This window comes from Apis dorsata, unplaced genomic scaffold (assembly GCF_000469605.1).
Source record: "Apis dorsata unplaced genomic scaffold, Apis dorsata 1.3 scaffold_197, whole genome shotgun sequence".
Classification (NCBI taxonomy): domain Eukaryota; kingdom Metazoa; phylum Arthropoda; class Insecta; order Hymenoptera; family Apidae; genus Apis; species Apis dorsata.
The window spans coordinates 219,646-226,271 of NW_006263481.1; the positions used below are offsets into that span (position 1 = coordinate 219,646).

A 6,626-nucleotide genomic window follows, 5' to 3' on the forward strand; every position below is an offset into this window, starting at 1 on the left:
GGCTCGACGTCGATTTTCCGTAAATACACCGAGATAACGCCAGCCTGTGGATACGTGCATATTCTACTGGGCTCCAGTAGCGCGGCTCGAGGACTTTTTACTCGGTCTTGAGCGTGGCTCGGTGCGTCGCTTGTTTCTCAACTGTCGCCTGGGAAACTTTGGACAGTGAAAGTGGCGCTGGTGTCGGTTACCCGATGAAGCAGGAAAAATGGTATATTGGAAATAAAGATTTATGGTGTTCGGTTTAATTTTGAATTTCTAATTTGAAATATAATTAATACTAATGTGACTGTATTTTGGGATAATATACTTTTGATAATGAGCATATTTAAATGTACAAAATAGGAGAGATAATTTGAAAAGAGATTTATGATCTTATTAATTTGTATTTATTCCGCGTGGATTATAAATATTTTGTAAAAATAATATGAAATTATTAACGATTTAATAATTTATTATTTGTTAAGTAAAAGATTATGGGGAAAAACGTTAATAAAAGTTCATAAATTTTGCATTTTCTGCGAATTAACGTTTAATTATCCTAAAATTTATATAAGCTTCTTTGTACATTGAAAATGTATTTATAGTAGATTTATGTTTTACGTCATTATTCGAATGTGTCGTGGCGCCAGATAAAGTGCAATAATTTTATTTCACCATATTTTAATATTCAGTGGATTTCGGTGAATTTATATTTCTTTCATGCGGTTTCTAATAATTAAATATGGGACAAAATTTAAAACACGATATCAACCTGGTAATTACAAACTTTATAAAATTGGTATTTCTCATACGCAACGTACCTAATGCACACGGTCCACAAATTGATCGTTAGTCCGCAATATAAACGTAAAAGCATTAAAATGCAAATGTAAATGAACGCAAATAAACGGAAAGGGACATATAAATGGTTAAAACAGATGTTAAAATTGCATTCCACTTTCCGGCACACCGATACACCAGCCGTCCAGTTATATCTTGGAAAAGGACGTAATTTTACGTCAGCGGCTTTCGATGTGTTAATATGCTTTTAAACATTGAATATTTTTTTAGCTCGATGCTTTAAACTGTGCCAAGATATTTTCATAAAATATGGAATGCATAATGTACTAATTTATTTAAATTTTCGTTATTTCCTTTTTGGAGATGTATAGATGTTGATAAATTTAAACATTATTCAATATTACATATTTTCCATACAAATTTTCCTAACATATTCCATTTACTTTATTTTCGAATTAAACGAAATATCACTTAATTCATCTTTTTCTAATCAAAGCTATTTCCCCTATGCATCCTTCTGTGCCAAGAGTAACAATCATTCTCACGATATTTTCATGCAAAGAATAAGAAACAATTTCAGATTTCAGTCACACATTCGTCAAAATATACATTTACAGCGTGATTGTTCCCAGTTGACGGAAAAATACCGTCGATATCCCATAACAAGCGGAATAATATTCTTGGCGGAAAGAAAAGTCGTACCATCGCTCATCTGCGCTGTCACGAAGAGAGAGAGAGAGGTCCTTGTTCCACTTGTGAATCTCTCTTCTCTCTTTTATACGTGTTCTCTGACTCTTTTCATCTTTAAAAGATATTTTGGATCCCGAAGAACGGCGAAACCAGAAACACTTCCGGTCGCGCGCCCTTCTCGTTTTAACGGTTTAAAACAATCCATGGAAAACCCCCGACACACCTTGGGGGATTTTGCGTGGAATTTCGGATTAAAGATGTCCCCGTTTGTTGAAATAGATGGAGACAAACAGGAAAGCGTGGGAATTTAATCGAAAACGCGAATATACATCGGATGAAATATTATTTAACTGGAAACGATATATAGATTTGTTCAAATTATTATAGGTATTGAGAAAGTTGACTTAGAAATGTCAAAGAAAAATCTTATTGTCCAACAATTTCAATCTCAACTCTATTGATCGCTTTTTCCACTTTCATCATTTCTGTGCACGAAAATTCATTCAGGTTTTCTTTATTATGCATCTATTGATAATTTCTGGGGTTATTGTGTTCCTCGAAATATTACAAATTACTTCTTCCAAAGTTTAGATTCGAGCCGATTCTGCAGCACACCTCTTGGCCATTCGTTGGCCGTGAGACAACAACAATGTAGCGAAGAAACGATTCTAGGCACGAAAGGCGGGGTGCAAAAGGAGAGACACAGAGAAACGTGATGGGAGGTTGTTTCGGAGGTCATGCGACAAAACGGGTAAATTGCTCGAAGAAACACGACGGTCTCTTTATGACGACCTATTGTAAAAACGCGGGAAAAAGAAAAAAGAAAAAAAAAAAAAAGGATGTGAAGCAGACTGGAATGGGAAATGCGGATGACCGATAGTTCAGCACCAATAGAAGCCACCAAAGAGAAATAAAGGCTCGTAGACAACGGGCTTGAGAGAACACATCGATTGAGAAAAGATGAAAAAAAAAAAAAAAAAAAAAAAAAAGGATGTGAAGCAGACGGGAATGGGAAAGGCGGATGACCGATAGTTCAGCACCAATAGAAGCCACCAAAGAGAAATAAAGGCTCGTAGACAACGGGCTTGAGAGAACACATCGATTGAGAAAAGATGAAAAAAAAAAAAAAAAAAAAAAAACGAGGTTGAGTTTTATACGGTGGAACAGGTTGGAAAATATTGGAGGAAGAAAGCAGAGATAGGAAATGGAGAAACGCAACGAAGTAAAGAATAAGGAAGAATCAAAAGAACGAGGAGAAAGAGGAAAAGAGTAAGAATGAATAGAGGATCGGACGAGGATAGTGTGGCACTGCTGAAAAAAAGTCTCGCGGGACGGTGCGGGGCAAGAGGGGTCCTCCGCTAGAATCTTTATTACCTTGTTGACAAACCTAACACCACACGCTACATAGAAGAGCTATAATTTATTGAATATTCAAAATCGTAAAAATTATTTTCATTTGTTAAGTTATATTAGGATAATCATTTAAAACTGAAAGTTGAAATATTTTCTAACTATTAATTAATTATATTTATAATATATCTAGCTATACATATACAATCATTATTTTACTCGAATACGAAATTACATTTACAAGTCAAACTATTACAAATCAAATCATATATGAATATTATAACAGATAAAAATTTTTTTATATCATATCGATCGTTATGTATATACCCTAATTGCAGATACAGTTGTTTTATTGCCTCCGTCACAAATACCACGTTAAAAACAAATATACGTGTGAAAATAGGCGTTTCCTTCCACGTTAACCAATCAGACCGCGGCATTCCACGAGACTTTTTTTCCAACGGTGAACAGTACATAGAGAGTAGTCCTAGGTGGGACAGTGTGATGCATGGCTACGGGGTCGGTCGCATCACCGCGAAATGTCGGCGCCGTGCAGCCGCCCCGCTTGCTTGCCTTTTTACATACTTCACGCGGTTCCTCTAACCCTCCTTTGCCATCTATACAACTTTCTCCCCCCCCCCATCTTCGTTTCTCCTCTTCCACGCAACTCTCCCTCTCTCCTATCACTTTGTTTGCCTTTCGGTACGCCGCGTTACCTTTCGGCTCCATCCACCCCCGCGCAAGTGCATATCGATCGGACGCGGAAGTGGCGGATATCCCCTTTTTGCTTTCAGTTCTGGATACCGATTTTTGCGCACGTGCGATTTTTTTTTCTAGGCAACGGATAAAGCAAAATCGTAATAGTAGCAGAGAGTGAATAAAGGTAATTGTGTTTGTGTTTCGGAATATTTTTGATTTTTTTTTTTTTTTTTTTAAAGAATGGCATTTCTCAATTTTCAAAGCAACGTTATCTATTTAGTTTTAGCTGTGTATACTGTGTATCGATAACTGGAAAGGTATTTGCGATAAGGAGACAGGAGGAGAACAAAAACGAAAACGAGACAACGTTTAACGGAAAGACTTCCATTACATTCAGGGAACTTCCACTCAGGGCAAACAGGTTGCATTGGGATTTCCGTGTTTGCGTCGATGCAAATGCTTCCAACCTCTCCCTTCCTTTCGTACTTTGGAACAAGCTTCGAGGATTGCCGTCACTGTATCACCTTGTTTGTCTTAGCTTCCAGCTTTGATACACTCCTCGCCGGGCGAGCTGCGCATGCGCTCACGAATCCGAGGAACTTCTTCCATTTCGAGCAGCGTGGATAAGCGTCTTATTGTTTACGCTAGGGATCATAGTTTTGGAATGTGTAATAAAGAGACACGTGTATTTACACACGGCACATGCGTGAATCATCAAGAAATCTCGTTTTAAATTATAGTGCAGAGTATAAGAAATTGAATTTTTTCATTTATAAATCTTCATATGTGTAAAATACGTATTGACCTTCAGTTGATAACATGGGTGATCACGAAAGTTAGGATTTGAGTGAGAAAAATAAGCAAGATATACGAGAAATAATTGAATACTACACGTGGAGTAGAAATTTTGTAATTCTCAAGCGTTATCAGAAAATTGGCAAATTATCGTTGGTTCTAAAGAGAAAGAGCGGGAGATTTAAATTTTCCGACGCGGCAAATTTGAAAGTTGAAGTTCTTTCCTTGCCTTCATCGATACCAGACTCGCAAAGTTCGTGGAAGTTTAGTTGGAATTTTTTTCCTCCTCGCTAGTCTCGCTTTTCTTTTTCCTTTTTCTTTTTCTCTTTGCGTTAGATGGTAATTTGTGAAAATTAAACAACGTGTTTCTAAGATATTCGATTAACTATAGCATTCTTTAGTTTATTTGAAAATTGTTCTTTTTTTTAAATACATTCTTGAACATTTTAAAATATATTTTTATTTAAAGTAAAGCGCGTGATATTTATATGAGTAATTAGCAGTAACACGAAATTAAGTTAGAATTCTCAAATGATAATACCTAGCAGTCATGGTACGTTAAACTTTATAACGTAGAATGGACCTGGGTGGGTTCCAGAAAATGTATTCAACTTTTTGCCAAGGAAGATAGAGAAATAAAGTATTTGAAAGCAAATACAATCTTAATTAGTAAACGAAAATTTTTTTGGATAATATTGTATATTATAAAAAATAAACAAACAACATTTTTTACTCATATTACTCATAATCTCAAAATTATCAAAAATCTTTTAAAAATAAAGTTATAATTGACATTCCTTTATACCTCCATTATCATATTTGAAAAAATGATGAGAAATTTTTTAAATGATTTAAATGATTCTATTTACCTGATTCTATATATGTATTTAAATGCCGAAAAGAGACCATAAAGAATAATAACGAAAGATAATAATAAACTTGTGTGCGTAATGTGGCAATTCAATTGGTATAACTGACCATTTCGATTGCGATCGATGCACCTGATGGCACTGGGCCCTGACCCTAATTAATATTCGCTTTTAATTGCGACTACGATTCTGAAACGAGCGCTCACGCCTCATCGAATACTTCCAGTTCCCGTTTTGCGTTTTATAAAACAGCATGCGTACCTCCACGTGTTAAAAATCGAAAATTATACCGATATAAGTTAATATTTTTCAACCTTTCTTGAATTACAATCTTATATATATATAAAAGAAAAATTTAAAAAATTACAAAATATTCAAGAGTACTGCTTTTAAGAATTAATTATATTAACCCTTAATAATTGTTTCCTTAATCTGATTTTATTTTTTCCCGATTTTGATTTGTTTTAATGTCGTATCATTGATGATTTCATAGCGCATGGAATACACAATTTATGGCGATTCACGAATTGAAAATCATCGACACAAGAAAATCTAAATTTTTTGAAGTATATCGATTTCACACGAATCGAAAGTGGAGATTAAAAGGATAGAGTATGATTTAAATCGTTAATTGAATATCGCTAAATCGAGCAAATATTCCACTATATATATATATAAATATAATTTTTTCAATCGTTTCACTCAGAGGCGTCGCGCAATAAGCGCCGCCTCCGATCTCTCCCTCAAAGGGGCACATCCCCATCCAACCCTTATCCCTCTCCCCTGGATGCCGATAGTTGCAAGTTTTCCGTTTCGAATCAGCGCATTCTCATCGAACACGAATCGATTTCGAAACGGTCTCGAGTACGGGGTTTGTCATTAACCCCGTTCTTCGGGCGTGAACCTTCAAACGAGCCACAATTCCATCGTGCGTGCACCTATATTGCCCTTCCAACTCGCCGTCCCTCCCCTGTTCAACCCTCGTCTCACGATCCAACCCTTTTCCATCCCATTTTCGACACGTTCCTTCCCCTCTCCCTCCCCTCTCATCGAAGATTTTCGAAGTTTTCCAATAACAGAGATAACTGGATTGCACATATTTGTGCAAAATTTGAAAATATATATGTGACATGTAAAAATGTTAAGTTAATGAGAAGTATCTTAATGAGAAGTGATATTAATAGCCTCATACTACTCAGTCGTATATTATTTTGGAAGAATGAGAATAAATGTATATGTACATCTATGTTTTCTAGAAAATTATTTACATTGAATCATATTTTCTTTGGAGTAAAGTTACGTTAGAGGTAATTAATAGTTTATTGAATATATATGGAAGATAATTTTGAATGTTTGTAAAAAAGGATCTAAAAGAAGAGAAGATGAGAAGAATGTTTTCTGAGAGAAAATTATTTACATTTGATTTATTTTGATTTGAAT

General features: G+C 35.3%; 1 protein-coding gene and 1 long non-coding RNA gene across 10 annotated transcripts in view; one reads left to right on the forward strand and one right to left on the reverse strand.

Annotated features, from left to right (window-relative positions):
* The window catches only part of LOC102681021 (teneurin-a), a 401,303-nt gene that overhangs the window by 83,654 nt on the left and 311,023 nt on the right, over positions 1-6,626 (reverse strand). The window lies entirely within an intron of this gene.
* LOC102680433 overlaps positions 6,046-6,626 on the forward strand; it is a 13,910-nt gene continuing 13,329 nt past the window's right edge. For all 3 annotated transcript variants that reach the window (XR_421652.2, XR_004150354.1, XR_421651.2), the window contains exon 1: positions 6,046-6,057. This is a non-coding gene — a long non-coding RNA (uncharacterized LOC102680433). The remainder of the gene's footprint in view (positions 6,058-6,626) is intronic.